This window comes from Schistocerca gregaria, chromosome X (genome assembly GCF_023897955.1).
Source record: "Schistocerca gregaria isolate iqSchGreg1 chromosome X, iqSchGreg1.2, whole genome shotgun sequence".
NCBI lineage: Eukaryota > Metazoa > Arthropoda > Insecta > Orthoptera > Acrididae > Schistocerca > Schistocerca gregaria.
Window position 1 is genome coordinate 679719326 of NC_064931.1, and position 23442 is coordinate 679742767.

General features: G+C 35.6%; 1 protein-coding gene and 1 pseudogene across 3 annotated transcripts in view; both read right to left on the reverse strand.

The window, feature by feature from the left end:
- Positions 1-10687, reverse strand: part of LOC126297745 (cullin-1-like) — a 217096-nt gene extending 206409 nt beyond the window's left edge. Inside the window, exon 1 of one of the 3 annotated variants that reach the window (XR_007552574.1) lies at positions 10536-10619. The gene's annotated coding sequence lies outside the window, so the exon portion shown is untranslated. Of the gene's footprint in view, positions 1-8648; positions 8719-10535 lie in introns of those variants that run through there. The other 2 variants (XM_049988905.1, XM_049988906.1) reach the window with 2 other exon arrangements.
- LOC126300014 (U2 spliceosomal RNA) lies at positions 7609-7790 on the reverse strand (annotated as a pseudogene).
- Positions 10688-23442: the final 12755 nt, after the last annotated feature.

A 23442-nucleotide genomic window follows, 5' to 3' on the forward strand; every position in this document is an offset into this window, starting at 1 on the left:
ATGGGGTCATTCCATTTACTGTGTGGAACTGTATATACTGTGTTTTGTCAAAGTTTAATGAGAGCCCATTTGCAGAGAACCACTTAATGATTTTCTGAAAAACATCATTTACAATTTCACCAGTTAATTGTTGTCTGTCGGGTGAGATAGCTATACTTCTATCATCGGCAAAAAGTACCAGCTTTGCATCTTCATGAATATTGAATGGCAAGTCATTAATATATTTTAAGAACAGCAGAGGACCCAAGACTGAACCTTGTGGCACCCCATTCTTGACTGTTCCCCAGTTTGAGAAATCACCAGTTTTTTGCTTATTATGTGAACTGTTTATTTCAACTTTCTGCACTCTTCCAGTTAGGTATGATTTAAACCATTTGAGCACTGTCCCATTCATACCACAGTACTTGAGGTTATCTACAAGTATTCCATGATTTACACAATCAAAAGCCTTTGATAGATCACAAAAAATCCTAACGGGTGACTTCCGGTTACTCACAGCATTTAATATTTCATTAGCGAAAGTATATATAGCATTTTCCGTTGAGAAACCCTTCTGGAAACCAAACTGAAATTTTGTTAAAACTTTATTTTTATAAAGGTGTGAAGCTACTCTAAAATACATTATTTTTTCAAGAATTTTGGACAAGGAAGTCAGAAGAGAGACTGGGCAGTAGTTGTTGACATCAGACGTATCCCCTTTTTTATGCAGTGGTATAACAATGGCAAACTTCAGTCTATCTGGGAAAATACCCTGCTTCAGAGAGCTATTACATATGTGGCTAAGAATCCCACTTATTTCTTGGGAACAAGCTTTTATTATTCTGCTGCAAATGCCATCAATCCCATGTGAGCTTTTATTCTTGAGAGAGTTTATTATCTTCCTAATTTCAGATGGAGAGGTGGGTGGAATTTTAATTGTATCAAATGGTGTGGGTAAGGCCTCTTACATTAACTGCCGTGCTTCTTCTAATGAACATTTAGATCCTATTTTCTCTACAACATTTAAAAAATGATTATTCAAAATGTTTTCAACTTCCAGCTTGTTGTTTATCAAGTTTCCATTGGCTTTGATGATGTTGCCGTCATCCTGTACTCTTGGTTGTCCTCTCTCCCTTGTAATAATATTCCAAATTGTTTTGATTTTGTTACCAGAGGTATTAATCTCAGGCATGATGCATATGCTTCTGGACTTTTTAATAACCTTTCTTAATGTAGCACAGTAGTTTTTACAATACTTGGCTGTTTCTGGGTCATTACTCTTTCTTGTTGTTAGATACAGTTTCCTTTTGTGGTTAGAAGATATTTTTATTCCTTTAGTAAGCCAAGGTTTTTTGCATAGTTTCTTATAATTAGATTTAACTACTTTCTTGGGGAAACAGTTTTCCAACTCTCTTACAAGTCTATCATGAAATAAGTTATATTTTAAATTAGCATCGGGTTCCTTGTATACCTCATCCCAGTCTAACTGCTGAATATTTTCTCTGAAATTTCTAATTGTTGAGTCATTAATTGGACGCACAACTTTGGAGGGTAGTTTTGAATTACTGAATGGAGCTATGTCATATACTGTAACTAGCTGAGCATCATCATCGGAAAGCCCATTCTCAACAGGACAAGAATTTATGTTTTTAAACCTATCTTGGTCTATCAAAGTGTTATCTATCAATGTGCTGCTGTCCTTTACTACTCGAGTAGGAAAATTAATGACAGATGTCAAATTGAAAGAACCAAGCAAGACTTCCAAATCATTCTTCCTATTACACGCAATGAATCAACATTGAAGTCCTCACAAATAATAATTTGCTTTCCCCTATCTGACAGATAGCACAACAAGGCATCCAGGTTTTCCAGGAATAAATTAAAGTTTCCTGAAGGGGACCTATATACTGTTACAATTATAAACGAGCCCTCCTTCAGTTTAAGTTGACAGGCACATGCTTCTGTATGTTGCTCTAGACAAAACTTTTTTTGCATCTAAGCTTTCTACACAGTGATAACTTTTGACATATTTGGCAACTCCTCCTCCCACCTTATTCTCTCTACTCATATGTGCAGCTAGTTTATAACCACTGATATTTACCTTTTCCATATCAGACACAATGTGATGCTCAGACAGGCATAGTATATCTATTACATTGTTAAATTCAATGTCATCTAAACAAACCAGGAGCTCATCTACTTTATTCTTCAATCCTGGAATATTTTTCTGAGAATCTACTTTTTTCTTTAATCCACCAATATTTTGGTTAAATATGGTAACATTATTATTGACTTTCCTGTTGTGAGAATTTTGTGAGTTTTGGACCTCTTTAGCACCTGCCTGCCTGAACTTCTCATTGGACACTGATATTAGCCTAAAAGAGAGGTACATCCATGAGTGCTAGTGTTCCGCCTTATGGATTTTGCTAACAACCCTGCCAGTTTACCCTTTCCTTTCTTATTGAGATGTAGGCCATGCCTTGTGAAATCTCCCCTATCAAAAGCCTCAACAGGAACCAGTCCGACATCTGACAAAGTGGCCACCCTACGCAACTAATCCAACTCCATATTTACCCTCCTCACAGAGCGGTTCAACTGGGGCTGATCATGCCGCACGAAAGCAGGCACCAGCCCAACATTGGTATGGGTTGTTGCTGAGGCTATTTTCACCAGGTCACACTCAATGCTGTAGCCCTGATCCCTATCAATACTGTTTCCCACTCCACCCACTACCATCACATGATCCTACTTTGTGAATCCCTTGCATGAGGAACCTATATCCTCTACCACCTGGCTAAGACTTGCACTTGGCTTGAAAACGTTTGTGACCTGGTACCTGTCACCTAATTTTTCCTGCAAAATCTAGCCCACACCTCTTCCATAGCTGCTACCTAGCAACAGAGCTTTCCTCTTACTTTCTACTTTTTTTTGGGACAGTTGGTTTCCTAGTGAAATTCTGTTGCATCTTAACTACATCTACTTCTACTGGAGCCTCTTTCTTACTTAACTGTGGTAGCAAGGCAAATCTATTGGTTGTGCCAATTGGGAAACTGTCAGACACTGTCCTCTTTCTGTGGCCCCTGTTCCCATTTACCACTTCCCACCGCTGTTTGCCCTCCTCCCCCCTTAACCTCTTCAGTTCCTCCCTCTACACCCTCTATCAGTTTCGGTTCTGTCAGATTATTATACATCTCGCAAAGAAACTCAAAACATATTTTCCATTTTTGGGTAAGATTTTTCACAAACTGTTTTACTAGGCTCAGATTGATGTGTAGGGGTGATCATCAAATTTTTTCCCACATGCACAATAATCTTGTATGAAAAGAAAGAGCCAATGAACCCATCATGCAACCACTGACATCTAAATTTCATCTTCCTGTAGTCATTAACAGAAATACTAGCTGAAATATATATCATTAAATAAAAGAAAAAGGCATTTATAGAATATTGGGCGAGAGTTCTTTGTAAAAAAGAAAATGGTGTGTGATGCAGCCATTTTGTTGTGACACAGGATTTTCAGAAATTCCCATTACAAACTTCTAGGACTTTTAGAGGGGTGCAAATACATAATATTTTGAATTTGAACCTATGTCCAGAAATGTGCCATTCCCATCCTACAGCTGCTTGATAACATGTTTAGTAAGTAAGTACGCAACAGGGGAGTCATGTTGGGGTGTGCTGATGGATTAGCTGATGTCATTTGATGCCTGTCCTACACCTCTGACTTGGTTTGAGCATCATCCACGTATCTGTGCATGTTAGAGCGACACGGCTCAGTACACATTTGCAGAATATACTGACACAATCCATCTATATGGTGAAGTTCACAGTAACGGAAGAGCTGCCTGTCACCTTTATCAATCCACAAGCTAGTTATGCTCAACGTCTGACTCCATCAAATACCCTTTTTACTACAATTACACAATGGCTTCAAGAAAGGGGTACCTTCACCCTCAGCAGACATGACTAATGCTTCAAGGAGACACTGCACATCCAAAATGGAAGAGGCTGTACTGCATAATGTTGACAAAGGGGGGGGGGGGGGGGGGGAGGGAGGGAGGGAGCATGAAGATGAAGGAGCACCACAAGGATAGGGAGGTGGGAGAGGGGGGGGGGGGAGGTCAAGTGGGCAACATAGCAAGAATGTAAGTAATATGTTGTTAGTAGTAGTAAAACAAACTTACTGAAATTGGAGCAGAAACAACTATTTGCCACTTTTATAGTCAAATAAATAAGAACTACCATAGACTAAGAGATTCAACAGAGAAACCATACACATATATTACTCAGGAGTAATCATTCTGATAACATATGCTACCAAAAGGACCTAAACAATTTCTCAAAAATAATTTAGTGGTGAAGACCACATGATCAACCAGTGATCCGAGCTTCATAATCTGCCATGCACATCACACCATGTATGCAACATAAAGGCACAATGAATACAGAAACTGTATTACCCAACCAACAGCAGCCTATAGGTACCACAATAGTACACACTGAAATGAAAAGTTGTACTCCTGAGTACACCAGCAATGGAACACAACAATTATGGGGAGCACCTGACAAACCACCGGTAATTGCAAGAACCGAACTACAGATGGTAATATATGTAATTTATTTTTATAAACTAGTTAAGGGAAGGTGGAAGGGGAGCACAAGTTGCAGGCAGTAGTCAGACGGATGAAAATGCTCGACGCTGAAGTCAATACATGACAGTCAACCCAGTAAACAAAATATCATGATGAGAATATTAGAAACGGAGTGGTGGAGGAGGGAGGGGGAACTGGGTATACAAGAGTTTGTGAACAGGGGGTTGGCAGAAATGACAAAGGGATTAGTCGTAGGCGAAGAGAGTATGAACTCTACATCATTTTGGAACACAGAAAAGAAAAATTAAACTGCAAATTGATTGGTTCGTCCAAAACTTTATCTGGCTGCTTTATTTTGCTCTTAAAAATCTCAAGTGCTACATGTGGATCCTTCTAACAGGACCACATTTGGACAGCATTTATAAATGAGGAGGGTTGGTAGTATAGATAACACACTAATGGTTTGGAATCATGCATCAAGAAATACACACTCACATACTTTGGAGGAATTTGAGACTTTTTTATGCGCAAAATACAGGAGTCAGATAAAGTTCTGAACAAACAAGTCGATATTTGGTTTAGTCAGTTCTTTGCTCTATTCCAAAATGATGTATCATTTCCACCAACCTCCTGACAAGTGCCTGCATACCTACCTGCCTCCCTCCCTCTCGTTTGCCACCCTCCCCTCCCTTCTCCAAGTCTCACCTTTTCTAATATTCTGACAGTGACATTTTGTTCCCCAAGTTGATTGTCATGTACTGAGTTCAGTTTCCAGCTATTTCACCCCTCTGACTACCACCTGCAATTGGTGCTTCCCCTCCACTCCTCTCCCCCCCCCCCCTTTCCAAATGTTATTGGTCTATCATGCACTTCCATCATTACTCTGTTCCATTGCCAATATATGAGTAGTACAACTTTTGATTACAGTATGCCCTATTATTTGTGGCACATATAGGCTGTTGTTGGTTAGATAACAAGATTTCTGCATTTGTTGTGCCTTTATGCCGCATATGTGGTATGACTGGATAACAGATTATGGAGCTCGCTTTACTGGTTGATTATGTGGTCCTCATCACTTTTTTTTTTGCTGTTTATGTTCCTTTTTGTTGCTATATATTATTTGTCCAATTACTCCCGAGTAACATGCATATGGTTTCTCTGTTGAATCTATTATTCTATGGTAGTTCTTATTTATTTGATTAAAAAACGGCAAATAGTTGTTTCTGGTCCAATTTCTGTAAGTTTGTTTTACTACAACTGATAACATATTTACATTCTTGCTAGGTTGCCCGCTGGGCCCCCTCTTTTTTGCTCCATTTTCATTCTCCCCTACACATTTCTCCAGCTCTCCACCCCACCGCCGACCCCTCTATCTCTTCAACCCCATTCCCACCGTATCTGTCCATGAATGTGTTTATACCAGGATGGCAAGTACATTTTTAGTGCTTCATGAAAGACAACTTTATGGTTTAATGTATGTTTTTACCTGGGACATATCAGGAAAAAATTGTTTTTAAAGATTGTTATTGGTAAGGTTTTTATTCTTATAAAGGGTTGCAAATTCAGATTTTTTTTTCAATGTCCTATTATTTCTTTTTTCCTTAATACTAATACTGTGGTTCACATGTAATGATTTTTACATGCCAACATGGCATACAACTGTGTCATATACACAATATGTGGCACTGCTGTGTTTTACTGTTCAATGATTTTTAAGTATGTGACTGCTTTTGGTGCAGATTTCAAAAGTATTAGTATTATTGTTGACTTGCACTGTTATGGTATTAACTCCTGTATTTTTGAGTGTTTGAAACATTGTAATACATACGAAATGTTTCCTATATCCTGATAGAGCACCCCCTCCCCAAGGTTTCCTTAAAGCAACAGTAGTAGACTGCCGATAATCTGTATGCACTGTAACTGTTCCTTTTCACTTCATAATAAGTATATATTTTTGATATTGTATTTGTCTTTTCCTAAATACCATTTTGACTATGTTACGTAAGTCTTGAAACAATATGTTTTTACCTGGCATGTGCTCCAAAATAAGGTAATATCTGTATTGTACATGTGTAAATTTGGTTTTCTGTCCTGTAGGACGATTTTAAAACGGGTCTCTGGCACAAACTAGTTATCAGGTAAATAAAAGAAAATGGAATTTGTAACTTTGGCTGGTTTTTCATTGTACTGTTTACCAGATGTTGCAGACCTGCAATTATTTCAGAATGCTGGAAGCTCATACATATCTGTTTATCAGCAGGAGGGCAATAAAAAGTAATATGATAAATTTCAAATGCAGATGCAATAACAAAGATGACAGGAATGTTAGAAACAAGGAAAATTTGTGGAAGTATGCTTGAAGAAAATCAAATGATATTTTCACAATAAGTTAATTAACAAACACAGGATGTTGATTTGTCTTAGTATTAATTTTATTAACTGCTTCTTGAAAGTTGGCACAAAACATAACACCATGTTAAAAAAAATTCATAAAGTTTGTTTTCATCATTTCTTGGGGAAGAAATATCACTGTTCTGCAATAAGCCTCTCATTAAATGGTGTCTTAACATAAGACAGTAACACCCCTAATATATTAAGTTGTTATTTATTGTTTATGATGGTCAGATACATCTTCCTAAAGTGAACATTGTTCATTTGCATAAGCAACATTTGTGGGCACAATAAACAATATACACAATGACTTTCCTTTCTGAAATCAATTTATTTTTTAAGGCATTTGAGGGAAGAATGCCTATTTGTAACACTTAACCCTCATAACACCAACATGTTTTTAGTAACACGTATTACTGGGGAGAGGGAGAGGGAGGGGGGGGGGGGAAGATAGGTAGAGGTAGGTACGTTACATGTTGTACAGATCATTTTAATGACTTTTATTGAAACGATGTGGAACGAATCAGTTTACAGGATTTACACAAGGAAACTTTTAACATTAATGAACACCATCATTTTATTCCTGCTCACGCAATTCTGACATTGAATTATGATTTATTCAGCACAAGCTTTTGTATTTTGTTTGTCAAGTATGACTCAAACCAGCTTCGTAAAAAGTCAGCAGTTCCAGAAAACTTGAAACACTCAGTCATGAGCCAAAAATGAGTTTAATATACTGGTCCTGCGATGCAGGGTGTATCAGATATTAAGCTGATAAAAACAGATACATTTTGATCTTAGCCAAAATGAGCTTTTATAAGAGAGTATAATGATTTACACAATCTAAGGCCTTGGAGAGATCACAAAAATTCCAACTGGCATTATTATTATTATTACTTTTTTTTAATATTTTGGAAATTATGTCAGCAAGGAAACTGGGCGATAATTTCCTAAATCTTCATTGTGAACTTTCTTCTGAAGTCCTGTAGTAACTGTATATTTTAACGTCTGGAAAATCTGCATTGCATATATCACCCTAAATAAATAAAACCAAAATTTGTTAATTGTTGTTCCCTCATTAACAACAGACTTTTTGAAGAGTTACTGATGCATAAACTGGTTCTAGGCTATGAAAATACCTTTTAGCATATTCTACCTTCGAAATATGTAAACCCTTTCAGTAACCAGTACCACAAAAAAAGAGGAAGGGGGTGGGGTACTTTCTTGTCATCACCACATTTTTTTTTAAATAAAAATTTCGTTAATTACTTCTTGTTGACTTCTCACAGCATACTTTTTGATGAGACACTGGAGTGCTAGAAGGGCCTTGAAAATGAAAATACTTAATATGACGTTCACTGGAAAGTTATTGCTAACTGAGACTTAAAATTATGGGTTCAGTTTTATTGAACAATTAAAACATTTTGGGAATCTGGTACACGACTTCTTTAAAAATAAATTATGTGACTAAAAGCACAATATTCTCAAAAGGGGAACATACATAACGTCCGGCCCGCTTCCCCCCCACCCGGAATATCGATTTTGAGAGGGTTGATCGCATTATGTTTACACTTACACACGTTCGGCGGCGTTACAAAAACACAACCAACATTAAATAACACAAGAATTGTTTGTCATTAGTCTCACGAGCACGTGTAAATATCGAAAACTACCCCAGAACCTTACCTAATTTCGAATTTCAATCTACTACTCTCAATGCCCTACCGCCTGTTTGACAGGACTTGACAGTGCTGCCAGACGGTGTAACTGCTACCAACATAACGCAGTTCCAGTTGTATGTCTCTACCCTACTTTCCCCCATTTCCTATGCTATACCAAAGCATGTTTCCCACAGCTCTTTTTATCGGATTACCTTCAGAGCCAATAAATTAACCTGAAAACCCACTATTCTAACCAGAGTTTCATTTCGGCCGGAACGTGCTGGAATGTCGTTCGGCATTTTCCAAGATTTTTTTTTAATTATAAGAAATTAAATTTTAAAAGCGTTCATTTCAAAACAGTATTTTGTTAAAAGTCATTTGTCATCGAAACTTTTATCATAAATTTTCAAAAATCGAAACTTTTGATTTTTATGGTTGCGCGAGGGCCTTGGATGGGTGTAGAAAAATCAATATGCTTCTGGCTTTCGGCTGAAATCGGAAAGCGCTCACGTGACGTCACTCGCTCGCTACCCTTGGGACTCCATGTTGGCTCCATCATATTTCGATGGTTTCTGTATTATAACTTAAGCGTTACGGCAGTACGCCGTTATAATGCAAAGAAGCAATGAAGATTTAGCGCTCTGGGTGCAACTTGTTATTAAATTTCAGCTAACGACATCTGTAGAAATCGTAAGAAAATTTAAAGCAGTACTATGCACGCGTTAGCTGTGGTCCTGCGGTTAGGGCGTGTCGTCGTAGAGTCGAAAAAAGCACGTTCGAAAGTAGGATATACGTGCTCTATTATTAATGAGTTCCATTTTGTGACATCAGTCTGATCAAAAAAGCAAAGACGAAATTGCTGAGAATGAGAAAACCAGCAATGTCATTTTTGTTCTTGTCACAAATATTTGACCCTTTTTCCGAATATGTCGCGATTTTTGAGGGAGTGGTTAGCTGGGAATGAAATGAGCAGCAATCATATTGATAAGCTAGGTTGTCACGAATGTTCAGATGCACTGGTTTTTCTCTGGTGTACTTCCAACAGAGCGCAACTACGCATGCGCCTTTGTGCATGCGTAATTTACTGTAAGTGGCCGGGCGTATAGCGCATGACGCTGAAAATGGAAGGAGCAGGCACTGGATGAAGTCGGGGTGGATGCACGAGGAGGGGGGAGGGGCGGGGGTGCAATTCGCTGTTTTATTATGACCAAAACAAAGGTTTCTCCCTTAAAACACTGTGGGGAAACTTACCTTTTCTTCTCAAGGCCACTGATTTGACAGGCACATATTAGTGTGTACTTACGGAGCAAGGGGAAAGTTCGATAGGATTCGTCGGCTTTGGCCAGTGACGTAAAGTTAATTGCTGCTTTTTTTTAAAAAAAAAAAAAAAAAAAAAAAAGCTGTCGAAGGCCCGAACAAGAAAGCATAAAAAATTGGTTGTGGTTGGAAGACTGATCTGTACCTTAGCCTCTTTGAAAAAACTCTACGATAACTTCACGATATAATCGTCATATTGTTTACGGCGTTTGCCGCATGTTACCTGCGTCACTGGTCACACCCGACGCTCGTACCGAACACTCTTCTCTATACTGTTACTAGAGACGACATACTTTCGATGAGGCATACTTATAAGCAGGCAGTTGAGAATATAATGTATTGATCCTAAATTTAATTTGTTAAGCATCGACTACATCGTGGCAAAGCAGCCAATAGTTTTAATATTAGTCAAACTATTAGCTGTAATAATTATCAGTACAAAGGGCCCAAGATCCTTCCGACCATTGCACAACCAAAATGCGCTACTATTATAATTTAACCACTGAGATGATGCTTTTAGGCACAGGTATACGACAATATTGCATGAAAATTGATTAAGCGGTAAAACTTAACAAAGGGCCGTTTGTGCTCTTACCTTCATCCAGACGCTCTTCCCTCTGCTGCGCAGGTGCTTCTGTTTGGAATTTCGTTGCTTGGTCACCTGTGGCGCTAGTTGTCAACCCTCCAATAGAAGTTCACTCAGTCAAGACCATGTGTGACGTCATTATGACGTGTACACGCTGTATCGAACGCAACAGAGGCCGTGTATTGACTTTTGTGAGGATAGCCTACGTTCACAGTACATCGTGCAAACATGGCGTCATACGCCGTTATCGAATATAGTAGAAACTACTATCGACTTTTATTAGCGTTCGGTGAGGGGTGCTTCCGTAAAGTGCGTTTATTTTCCAAAGGTATTTCCGTTCCGCTGTTACGACGACAAGAAAATGTGTGTTTTTTCACTAGACTCGTTTTGCTTTATTGACGTAAAGCTTGTACCATGTATATTATGTCATCCATGTACCTGTACCAGTCGATGATGATGTAACTTTTCTTTGCTATTATGTCTTCAAATATTAATTTTTCTACATGATTCATGAAAGTGTTAGCTAATATTCGTGAACTAGGTAAAGCCATGAGTAAACCTTCTTCGTGTATTCTTGATTGAATTAAAAATAATTTCATTGTGTTATTAACTGTACCAATTTTATTGTTTCATTTGTATGTTCATGAAAGTAGGAAAATTTTTAACTTTTTGCTATCTGAAGGTGAATTTCATATAATTCTTGGTTTGGTGTCTGTGTTCTCGTATATAGTGACTTAATTTCTTCTTTCAGCCAGTCATTTTTACTGCTTGTCGTAACTTTTGCTGCTTTCAGAGTGTGTTTGTACATTACATGACATAATATGCATGGCAGATGAACCTAAAAATATGTTACAGTAACAGCACAAAGCCAGAATTACTCTACACAAAAACATAAAGCTCACAATAGAAGATGAACACGAAAACTCACTCAACTTTCTAAACATAACAAAAGGCAATAACAACCACATATTTGACATATACAGAAAAACCACAACAAGTGACATTATTTTAAATGCAACCTCAATCCACATGCAGAATCAGAAACAGGCTGCAATCAGATACATGTTAAATAAGTTGAACAGGATCCCTCTAAACAAATATGATTACTGGAAAGAGCTGGCCATTATAAAACAAACGTCATTTAAAATGGACACAAACAAATAATGGTAGACAAACTAAACAGAAAATTAAAGACACAAATAATTTTTAGAAAAAACTAACTGAACCACACCAACATACACAACCTGCACTATCACAAAAAAGGCATACAATGACCTATCACAACAGATTCACACATAAAATAGGTAGCATATACAAAAAACAAGATATAAACATTGCTTACCAAACAAACACCTCAGTAAAGAAGCACATCCCAAAACTGAAATCAAAAGCAAACAGATACCAACGATCTTGTATCTATCAGCTCAGTTGCAGAGATTGTGAGAAAATGTGCACTGAAATGACTGGCAGGACATTCTACACAAGCTAGAAACAACACGTCAGAGCATTTAAATGTGGTACAAACCATTCATCATTTGCAGATAATCTAAAACAATAACACCACAGAGCAAGCTATATTGAAAAAGATATGAACACATAAGAATCAGTAAAGACAGACACCTCCTACCTTTCCAAGAAAATTTCCACAGTCACAAAGCATTAACACAAAATAAACAGTTGCTCAATGGCCAAATAAATATTGGAAACCAGACACTATACAAACTAACCGAAAAAATAACACGGAAAAGAAAAGAGCCTTCCATTCTCCATCACCTCCCACCCAAAACCCTCCCCCCTCCGAGTTTCACTTCAGTTCTTGCTCCTCACCTTTTCTTCCAACCCATACTCCACCATGCTACTATACACATGTCCATTCATCATTACTTCTCTCTCCACCACCTAGAGAAAAAGCATTCCATCACCATTTCTTCACTACTCTTACACAGTATATAAATACATATCACCATAAGTAAATAAAGTAACACACATACAATTAACAAAAAAATTATAGGTCAAAGACAAACTAGTGGCAATGCTATGTTGGCTACACTACAAAACAGTGCACACTTAGAAGTATAAAAAGAAACAGTAATCAGTGGTCTACGAAAAAGTTTACTGTGTAAAACGCAAGACATGCATAATTATGCAGAGCAATGAAAAATTGGTTACAAGTATCAGTGTCTAATAAAGAAAAACACCAAAGTTGTGTTAGCACACGGCATTTCCTGACGTAAGCGAAAAACTAAGCAGGAATCACCTTGAGAAAAAAACCAGTGAGCTCGATAATAAACTGGAGAGACTACTCGAGGCGTCTCTGCCTAGAAACTCATGACTTCGTGGGGTCACCACATTGTAATGGGGCAGTAGTAGTTCTTATCGTTCTTCCTACTTATGATTTTACATTGGTTCTGTTTCTTTTTTGACAAACATGGTCAAGAGTTATATTGTATAGTAATACAGTAATCGAGGGACACCAGGACATGGTATTCAACTCCATCTGTAAGTTACATGTGCTTCTATATGCTTAAGGAAAAAATGTTCGATAAATTCAAATACTGTAAAAAGATATCTAAAATCTTTTCAGTTTTCCCCACTCACGTCCAGAACTTTTAAAAAAATGGATGCATGCAGTACAAAGGGAATACTGGATATCATTGAAACACAGTGTCATTTGTAGATCTCATTTTATAAAAAGAAGCTACATGTTTCGTCCAGGAGCTGATAGACAGCTACTGAAGTATGACGCTATACCACGTTTATTCAGTTTTCCAGGCCATTTGCAAGTGGAAATCCATTGAAGGAGGCAGTTCATTCGGAACAAATTATTAGTTTCTGAGGTAAAACCATGTACTACATTTACAACAAGGATACAGATTGCTGTTAATGTATCTTTCTGAATTTCTAATAGTTGCTGATAGATTCTTTTAATTTTGTTTCAGGAAATGAATGAGATCCAAATGATAAATGTGTTATGTGAATCCAATGTCGATCATGAGAAGTATGATGCAAGTGTTCAGACTGATGTCTCTCACAGAATTGTGGTCCTTAGGAAAAAAGTGAGACGATGACAGATGAAATTGAAGTGGCGTGGAAAAAACGTGGAAACAACAGCAGTATTCACTAGAAGTACTGAAAAAAAGAAACCCGTGCGAATCTTTGCCTTCAAATGCACAGAAGAAATTTTGAACACTTGCTAATCCACTCTGAATGCTACATAATTGTTTCAACTAATCATTATGAGCATTTTTGATATTGAAATCCTACATTAAAAGCTTTTTCTGCCATTTTTCTACGTTTTTCAGTTACTGTAGCTCCTTAATTATGGATCTGATCACATTACTGTAATTACAGTTTTTGTGCCAAATAACCTATGGAATAACCTCCAGCAACTGGGGGAAAACCTGGTGAAGCACCCTGTATATACACGTCAGACATTGGCAAATGTAATTAGCTTCACCAACGTCTGCCTCATGCAACAAGTTACCCTGTGCAGCAGCTGTTGCTTTTTTGTGTGTCCCTTTAATCTAATCTGAAGGTACACAGTCGCAATCCATCATATTAACTTGACTCATGCAGGTCTTCACAGTCAATGGCAGAGACTCGCATACGCACTTTGCCCAATACATTGGCTTGTTTACAAAAGAAAGAATAAAAAGAATTAATAAGCATGTCACTTTTTTGTTGTTGTTCCATACATGCTGCTTCCTAATTGACATATTACAAAAAAATTCTGCACTCTCTTTAAGATATTGTTTGTCACTGGTATTATGTTTTACATAGGTGAAAATCTCTTTTAGATAGCCAAGTTCTACAGAGTTCCGAAACGAGCCACGGTGTATGGAGCGCTACACTTGTGTTCACAGTACACTCGATCAGTCTTAAGTACACAAGTGCAGCGAGTGGTACGTTTGCATAACAACCATGTTGTTGATACTACAGTCATGGTTTACTGTTGTTGTCCTGTGTGTTTCATTGCAGAAGTATGCAGAGATGGTATAAATTTTGGGCTTCTGTGATGATAATGCAGAAGCTGCTGTTGCCGAATATCACCGCCGGTCTCTTAATCGTAAGATTCCAAGTTCCAAAACATTTGGTGGAACATATCGAACACTGCTTGAAACTGGTTCTCTTCCCAGTATTCACATTCACTCCGAAAGACATTGTGAAGTTCAAGAAGAGGAAAACATTTTTAATACAGTAGAGTGCAAACCTCGTTCAGGTGCAAAACGCCTGGCTACCTGATTGAATGTTTCACAATGCAGGATTCTTCATAAGAATGGACTGTATCCTTTTCATGTGCATTAAGTTCACCATTTAGAGCCACAGGATTGTACCAACAGTGTGCACTTTTGTAGCTGGTTAAATGGCAATCGGCAGCACTATCGCTTCATAATGTTCAGTGATGTGGCAAACTTTACAAGAGATGGCATCAACAACATGCATGTCTGGGCAGACGAAAATCCCCATGCTACGGTAGTATCTCAATTTCAACACAGATTCAGTGTCAGTGTCTGGTATGGTGTTGTGTGTGACTAGTTACTGGGGCCGTTTACTTTCACAGGAAATTTAAATGGTCAGATGTACGGTAACTTTTTACGAAAAGACTTACTGCTGCTTTTAAAGATGTTCCTCTGGAAACAAGACGCCACATGTACGTCTAACATTATGGGGCACCTGCACACTTCCACTATGGCGTAACAGCTTATCTTAATCAGCAATTCCCACATTGATGGATAGATATCGGGAGCTCTATCAACAAGCCTGCCATATCTCCAGGTTTAATATACTTAGACTACTACATCTGGGAGCAGATAAAAGACATCGTGTATGAAGTTAAGGTGGAAACACGAGAAGGACTGATACAACGCTCTTTCGAAGCCGCCACGTCAATAAGGAATGATCATGTGAAATTACGAAATGCTACTCAAGTGGTTCACTCCCTTGCGAATCTTTGCCTTCAAATGCAGGGAGGAAACTTTGAACACTGCTTTAAATCACACTCTGAATGCAAAAGGCTGCTACAAAATTGTTTAAATTAATTATTATGTGCATTTTTGATACTGAAATAAAGGTTTTTTCTGCCATTTCCTGAGTTTTTCAGTTACCATAGCTCCTTAATTATGGATATGACTCCATTACTATATTTACATTTTTTGTTCCAAATAACCTAAGGAATACCCTCCAGAAACTGGGAGGAAAACCTCGAAACTCACCCTGTATAGTGAATGATCCAAAACAATAAATTAAAATTCAAACTGATGTTTCCATGTTGCTGATTTGACCATCTCCTTCCTTTCCCAAAATTCTTGCCTGTAAATTGTTTACGTAAGGACCTGTAAAGTGATTAGTAGAATGATTTTGTAGGTTCTGGCTCAACTTTGGCTCACTAGCTCACTCGATCCGTTCGCTCGCCTACAGAATCATTATACTTTCTCCCTCTATTCAGGTCTGACTCACTCACTTTCTCATCTTGATGAATGTAAGAAAATAAATGGTGAACGAGAGTAAATGACTCGTTTCAGTAGGTGAACGGTAGAAATATATTACGATAATTAAAATCGATTTAATCACTTAGAAACTATAGCAAACTGTTTAATTAGTTTCACATCAGAGTTTTAATCATCAAAATCGGTTCAGAAATAGCAAAACTGTCCTGATATTAATTGTCTGCAGTCAGAGACATCTATTGGGGGCTTGCTGAACTGTTGCAAGAGAAGTGTAGATGAGGCTGTGGTACACAGAGATAAGGAGTCGTGGCAAGTTTTCTGAAGGCCACACCAGCTGCTTTATAAGAGCTTGCTGTTTCCTCTAGATGCCATTGGAGTTAGCGGTTTCATACGGGCAAGAGCTACGTGATTACTTGCACATGCAGCGGTCAGCAGCGGTCGATATGTTAACTGATTTTAAAAAATCAAGATGCTAACATAATCTACATAAAAGAGCTATCCTGAAGTCATTTCATTATTTTCTCGATTTTTCTGAAAATGTTTCAAAATGAATTGGAAACACGAAGTTAACAGTTCTATAACTTTTTCTATTTTTTATTCATTTACATAATTAAAAATTTTCAGTAAGTATTCTATGTTGTGCATCGTATGTAAGATGCTTCTTACCATAAATAACTATATAAGCAAGAGTATCATTCGAAACTTTATGGTTAAAAGTTGCACAAAGTTTCATAGTCGTTGTCTGTGTCGTTACATTACTCTTTCTACCAGTCATATTGATTACATAAATCGGACGATTTGTTATGAAATTAATGGGTTAATATGGATGTCTGTTTTCAGTAGAGCAATTCGTTTAAAATAGATAAATACGTCGTATGCTTAGAGAAAATCATTAGATCGATTAATATTTCACATTTCTTGTTGAAAAATTTCGTTTCTACCCTTTTCCAAATGTATATTTTGTAGTTTAACGTGATCGAATAATGACGAGTCAACTAATTGATTATTTTTTCGATTTGTCTGGAATGTGACAAAAACGAAGTAAGGTATGTCGAATTCTATCAAGCTGTAGTAATTTGTGATATCGAGTTCAGAATTATTTTTGGCAGATAAGCCAGCGAACAGTTTGAAGCTCATAAAAAGAAATAGGAATTTTCAGATTTTTCAGAATGTTTTCTCGCTGTTCTAGCTCGTAATTTGTTTCGTATTTGACAATAGGAACACGAATTTCCATCGATTCTATGACGATTTTTCCTTCTTTTGGAAGAGTGTCTTTTATTTCAATTCCGGTCTCATTATAGTCAGACCATTAAAGTATTGCACAAACATTGCAGTCAAATCTCCTTCCCACATAATTTCTTTGTAGTCTTTAAAAAACCCACCAAGCTTTGACAGTGGATAAAGGACTTCATTCCTCTTACTCTCATTTTTATAGTGTTAAGAATATATCCTTCTAAGCTTATTTTGTCAGTAACAGACGAAGCCAGATAGAGTAAAACTGATGAGGAAATAAAATGATGTTCAATTCTAGATAAAATATTATTCCCCTTCCTTATCATTATGAAGTCAAACAGTTCTGGTACGTAATTATCGATTAACCTCTTGTTTGATTCTCTGTCATACGTTAGATAATCCATTCCATCAGTTACAATAATACTGAAATTCATATAAAGTTGTGCATGATTCGGATGAAGCCACACACTGCCAATATTTGTTTCAATTTCTGTATCCTTATCTGAAGCATTCAGATTATTCTTAGAATTCTCATTCACAGGGAACAATTAAAACTGGTAACTCACGATTTTATTCATGCTTTATTAAGGAAGAAGTTTTATAAGAAATTTTTAAAACAACTGTTACAGTAGCACCATTAAAGTAAATTAAATTATCGTTTTCATCAATTACATTAATTTATAAGTCTAGAATTGGATAAAAAATAGGAATATTTACAGGATAATGTGGTTCATGAATTATTGAGCCAGCAAATTCGGCATTAGGTTGAATGAGGCGATAATATTAGTTTTTCTGTGAAAATGATCAGTATACTTTGCAAACATTCCAACAGCAACATTGAAATTTATATTTATCAGTTCAAACGGAATAATTTTAGGAACATCTTTAGCCACAGCTTTTTCTTAAGATTCAAAAACTTGGTTACTAACACCAAGCACATTTCCAATGCTATCTGCTATATCCATATGCAGGTTTACATCCCTCTCAATGGTAACTCAGTTTAGAATTTCATCTGCTTTAATATGAATATTGGGCTTTTTCTAGTGAATAATTTTTTCTAGGTATTTCAAAGTATACTGTCCTACAGGAATTTCTATCGTTTCTCCAACAGTATATAATTTATTACTTCTCGAAGTAATGTCTGGAGTTAAAAAGGTTGTATAGGTACAATTAATCTTTTTTTGAGAACTGAAAAATATTAATAAATGAACAAAACTGATTGGGAGAGAGAACTAAGATTTCTAAGACTTCCACAGAAGAAGTCAAAACATAAACATGGTAAGCTTTTACCAAATTCTGTACTATGTGCAATAATAGGACTGAGTGGATGTGGAAAGACCACAGTAATAATCGACAATTATATTCTAGCTTCTGGCTGGAACAAAATTAATCATCTGTATGTTTACTTTAAAAGCTTAGATCAGCCAGAATAACGAGAATTTATAAAAAGATGTGAAAAAATTGAAGATAAGCATAATGAAAGAATAGCTACCTTTGTCGAGAATAACGATGAAATTGTTCCATTGGATCAGTGGCAAGACAATTCAGTTGTTGTTTTCTATGACTTCATACTCGAAAATCAAGATATCGTGAGAGACTGTTTTACTAGAGGTAGACACAAAGGAAAAGATTGTTTCTATTTAGCTCAAACGTACTCAAAAGTACCGAAACAGTTAGAGATAACCTAAATTTTTTAAATATCTTTAGTCAAGATGGCACAAATTTAAATCATATTTTCCCTGAGTTATTGTAGGAGGTTTAAAGTTTGATGATTTTAAAGAAATGTGTAGTAAATGTTAGAATGATGAGTTCGGATTCTTTATGATAGACATGGCTAGAAAACCAAAGGAAGGAAAGTTCAGAAATAAAAGACATCATAACAACATAAACATTAAACATAAATGTTCAACACAAACTTAGAAATGTTTAATTAATGTTTTCTTCCCTAATAAATGTTTGCAAAATACGATCCATAGGATGTTAAAAAAGCTAAGCGAAAAAGACATAAAGCTGAAGAACTGAAAGAACAATTCAAGCTTTGGAAAAAGCAACCAAGAACATAACATGAAAAATATAAAAAGGAAGATCAACCTGTTATTGACGCTATAGAAAAAGTAAAAGAAGGAATCGAAAGATTAGGAGGTAACGTTCTGAAAGTGTTTGAAGAAAATAGAGAAACTGAAAAACAAATGATTCCATATTATCGACATCCTCATCATGAAAATTTTGGAAGTTTATTACCAATTAGACAATTAAATAATTGGTCTGATGATAGTCCTGGTAAATTTGACTTTATATTAAGTGAATCAGAAATTCAAGATGCACTGAATAAAAATGAAGAAGGGGAAAAGAAATCCAAAAAATTAAGGGGGATACAAAAAACAATAGAAGAGATGCAACCTGATAATGCTACAAAAATAAAAGAGGTGCACTCTGATAATGATGTAACAACAAATGTTAGTGAGAAATGTTTATAAATGTAAGTAGGAGAATGTTAAAATATATTAATCAAAGTGAAGATCCAACATTTGGATTAAGACCTGTTGAAGCATTTAAATTTGTTGGTAAATTACCTGTAATATTTCAAGACAATAGATTCAAAGTTGATGCAAAAGATTATAATGTTACAGATGGGCTAATAAATCTTTTAACTAAAAGATAAATAACTATGGATGATATGGAGAAAAATAAGATTTTGTTGATTTACCACATTATGGAGATATGTTGTACTGTTCAGGAGCACTATATTCTGAAAGTACTCGAAATAAAATAAAATCAAGTAGAGGCAAAACATAAAACAAACTGACAAAAGAAATTGTTAATGTCTATTTTCCAAAAGGATATCAACTATCAGATTCTTCATCAGATGAAGCAGACGTAGCCACTGGATATGTTTTGATTGAAAAGTATACAGAAAAACCAGTTGAATTCATTTGGATTAATGATGTCCATCAATTAATTGATAGTTTAGCAGTCATTCATGGTGAAGAACTAGCGGGGAATAAAAATTTTCACAATGAAAAAGTTGGCAGAACACAAATGCTGATAAACAAATTTAGCGACTTCATCATCAAAAATCCTAAGGGAATTCCATACTTAATCAGCTTCTTGAACAATCTTCCACATATGTTCTGGACAACCAAAAAAATGGGAGGGGCTTAGTAAACACTCTGATCACCTATTTACCATTCGAAATACATCTTACAGGCTACTTGTACTGTGGTCCAGGAACTAATTTGGATGACCAACTAGCGAGTGGGGATCCAGGAATTAATCCACTAGACAAAGCTTGTAAAAAAAACATGATATTGCTTATCAAGATCATGAAGATATAGAATCTAGACACCAAGCTGGTAAAGAACTTCAGTTAGCTACAAAAGAAATAATAAAGAAATAATGTATGCAAGTCATGCTTCATTAGGACAATAAGTTGCAGCAACAGCAGTTAGAAGAATAATGCATGTAAACGAAAATTAGGAATAGGATGCAGTTCTCAGCTTGCTTCAGCTGGTGCTGGCTTATATCTTGATGAAAATGGTTGGGGAGTATGAAAATCTTTATAAATTTTTTAATCTATACAAATGAATAACTTTGCGATCGATTATACTTTGCTACCTAGGGGCAATATTAAACCAAAATCAATTAAATTAAAGCTGAATAATGAACAATTAAATGCGATTGAACCAATTTTGACTGAACCACAAAAACGCAAGAAAGAGAAATCTGGAGGAAATTTACTTGTTACATTAGCAATTCCTGTTCTGAAAAAAATTATTGAAGATCTAACAAAAAGGAAAGAAGGTGCCAGATTAACAATAGACAAATGTGGATTTCTACCATTACTTTTGCCTGCATTACCATATCTAGCAAGTATCGGTTCACTTGATGGAGGATCTGCAGCAATCGCAAATGCAATCATAAACAATAGGAAAGCTGACAAATAATTAGAAGAACAGAAAAGACACCCAAAAAGCAATTGATAAACATCCTAATGTATTAAGTAATTTCAATATAGAAAAACTTGCTAAGCAATTGAAAATGAAACACTTTTGTGGTGTATACATGATTGATGAAGTACCGAGTCATCTGAGAGAATATGAATGTGGACTAGTTAATTTAGATAAATGTGATCACTGGATTGGGTACTATAAAAATAATGAGAAAAAATTTGTTTTTCATTGTTTTGGTGGTAGTATAACAAAACAGCTAGTTAACGATTTAGGAAAAATTGATCTGTACTAAAACACTTAGAGAACACAAAATTTCGATGAATTAATATGTGGTCATTTGTGTCTATTTGTTTTAAAATTGTTATGCAAGAATTATAAGTTTCATGAGATTTTGAATCTAATAAATGGACATTTTTGGGAATAAAATCAACACTCATGAGGACCCACCATATGATTTAAGCTCATTGCAATCAAAAATTAAAAGAGAATTAGGGCCAAAAGTAGAGAATTTAGTCAAATATATTCCAGAAAGAATTATGGGACATTTTTAAAATAAGTAAAACTTTCATCGATTTTAGAGGCAGACAATTAGTACACATAGAAGATCCAGTAAATGATTATGATACTGTTACTAAACAGTACTTATAGAAAGAATATGTTACAAAACCCAAATATACAAGCATTCAAAAGCAGTTCAGTAACTATGTCACCGATACACAGCATAATGAAAAAATTAATCAGATTGATTAAGATAACTACAACACTAAAAGCATTGCTTTACAATGAAGGAAGTAGAAAAAGCTGTTGAAGATTACTTTTCGAAGGCAGATTTAACGCCATATCTAAGTGAAATAAGTGATCTCCAGAAAAGAATGTATGATAAACATAGAGTGAAATTTGACTTTCATACTGGCACAGAAATATTCAAGTACACATTTGAGTATGATGTAAAAATCAAGAGAATTATTTTATTTGGAGTCAATGAAATCTTGATCTGTCACATACTGATTTTAAAATAGAGATAAATAGATTCAACGTTGATGAACTGCAAATTTTATGTCCAACATAGTTCAATAATCCATCACTTGAAATCAAAAAGAAGGATAAAATACTTATATCTCTAAATGAATCTGTTAAGACTGATTCCTGTTTCAGATGAATTAATCATGTTTCGTGAATTACCTTTAGAGTATTAAGATGGTGACAGTGGCAACTAAATTTATATTACTATATTTTTTAATCTATGTAAATGGACGATCACACTTCGCATTTAGTCCTTAAGGACGATCACATTTATTGCTTGAAGTGTAAAAAATTACTGAGACACATAATCCACACAGAGTAAAAACAAGAAATGGAAGAGAAACAATGGAAGGTCTTTGTACAATATGTAAAACTAAAAAGAGTAAACCAGTTAAAAATTTTTTGTAGGTGGTGAAGGTCTGGATAATATTTGTGAAGAAATAATTAATGAGTTACATAAACCGATGAGAAAAATTTTAAAAGAAGACAGGTTGTCTCTCTTGTTAGAAACGATTTATGGTAAGCCGATCTAGTAGAGACGAATTCAGGTATGAAACTTCCTGACAGATTACAGCTGTGTGCTGGACCGAGACTCGAACTCATAACCTTTGCCTTTCACAGGCAAGTGCTCTACCATCTTTAATTTTATTTTCTAAAAAAAAAGAAGCCAAACAACTTAGAAGATGGGTTACTCATGAAGTTTTACCTTCAATTAGAAAACACAGAGAATATATGATTAGAAAAGAATTGACAGTGTTTTATAAAGATCAAATTCCACATAAAAATTATTGCATAGAACAACTAGAAAAATAATTACAAAGAAGAAGAAATATTCAAATTAGAGGAAGAAAAAATAGAAAATTTAAGAGAAACAGTTAATATTGCTTCAGAAATAATATAATAAAGGAATGAACAAATAATCACATTATTACCTCACCATGTTTCCCAAACAATTGATGGCAATTTAAGAGCAACTTTTGTTCTTTTGAAGTTATTTGACAATGAATGTGACTATACTTACTGTCATTAAGAACACAACGAAAAATTTTGGGAAAGAACTATATAGAATCGAAGATAGGCATCCAAATTGTGAAGAAATAGTAAGACTGAATTATAATCTTAAGTCAATAAATCTGTATCAAAGAACGAAAGAAAAATTGAGGATTGTGTGTCATTTGAATTATTTCAATATATTGAATAACAATACGCAAGAACAAGTGATTAATGATATTAATATGCTTAATCAGACTGAACTATTATAAA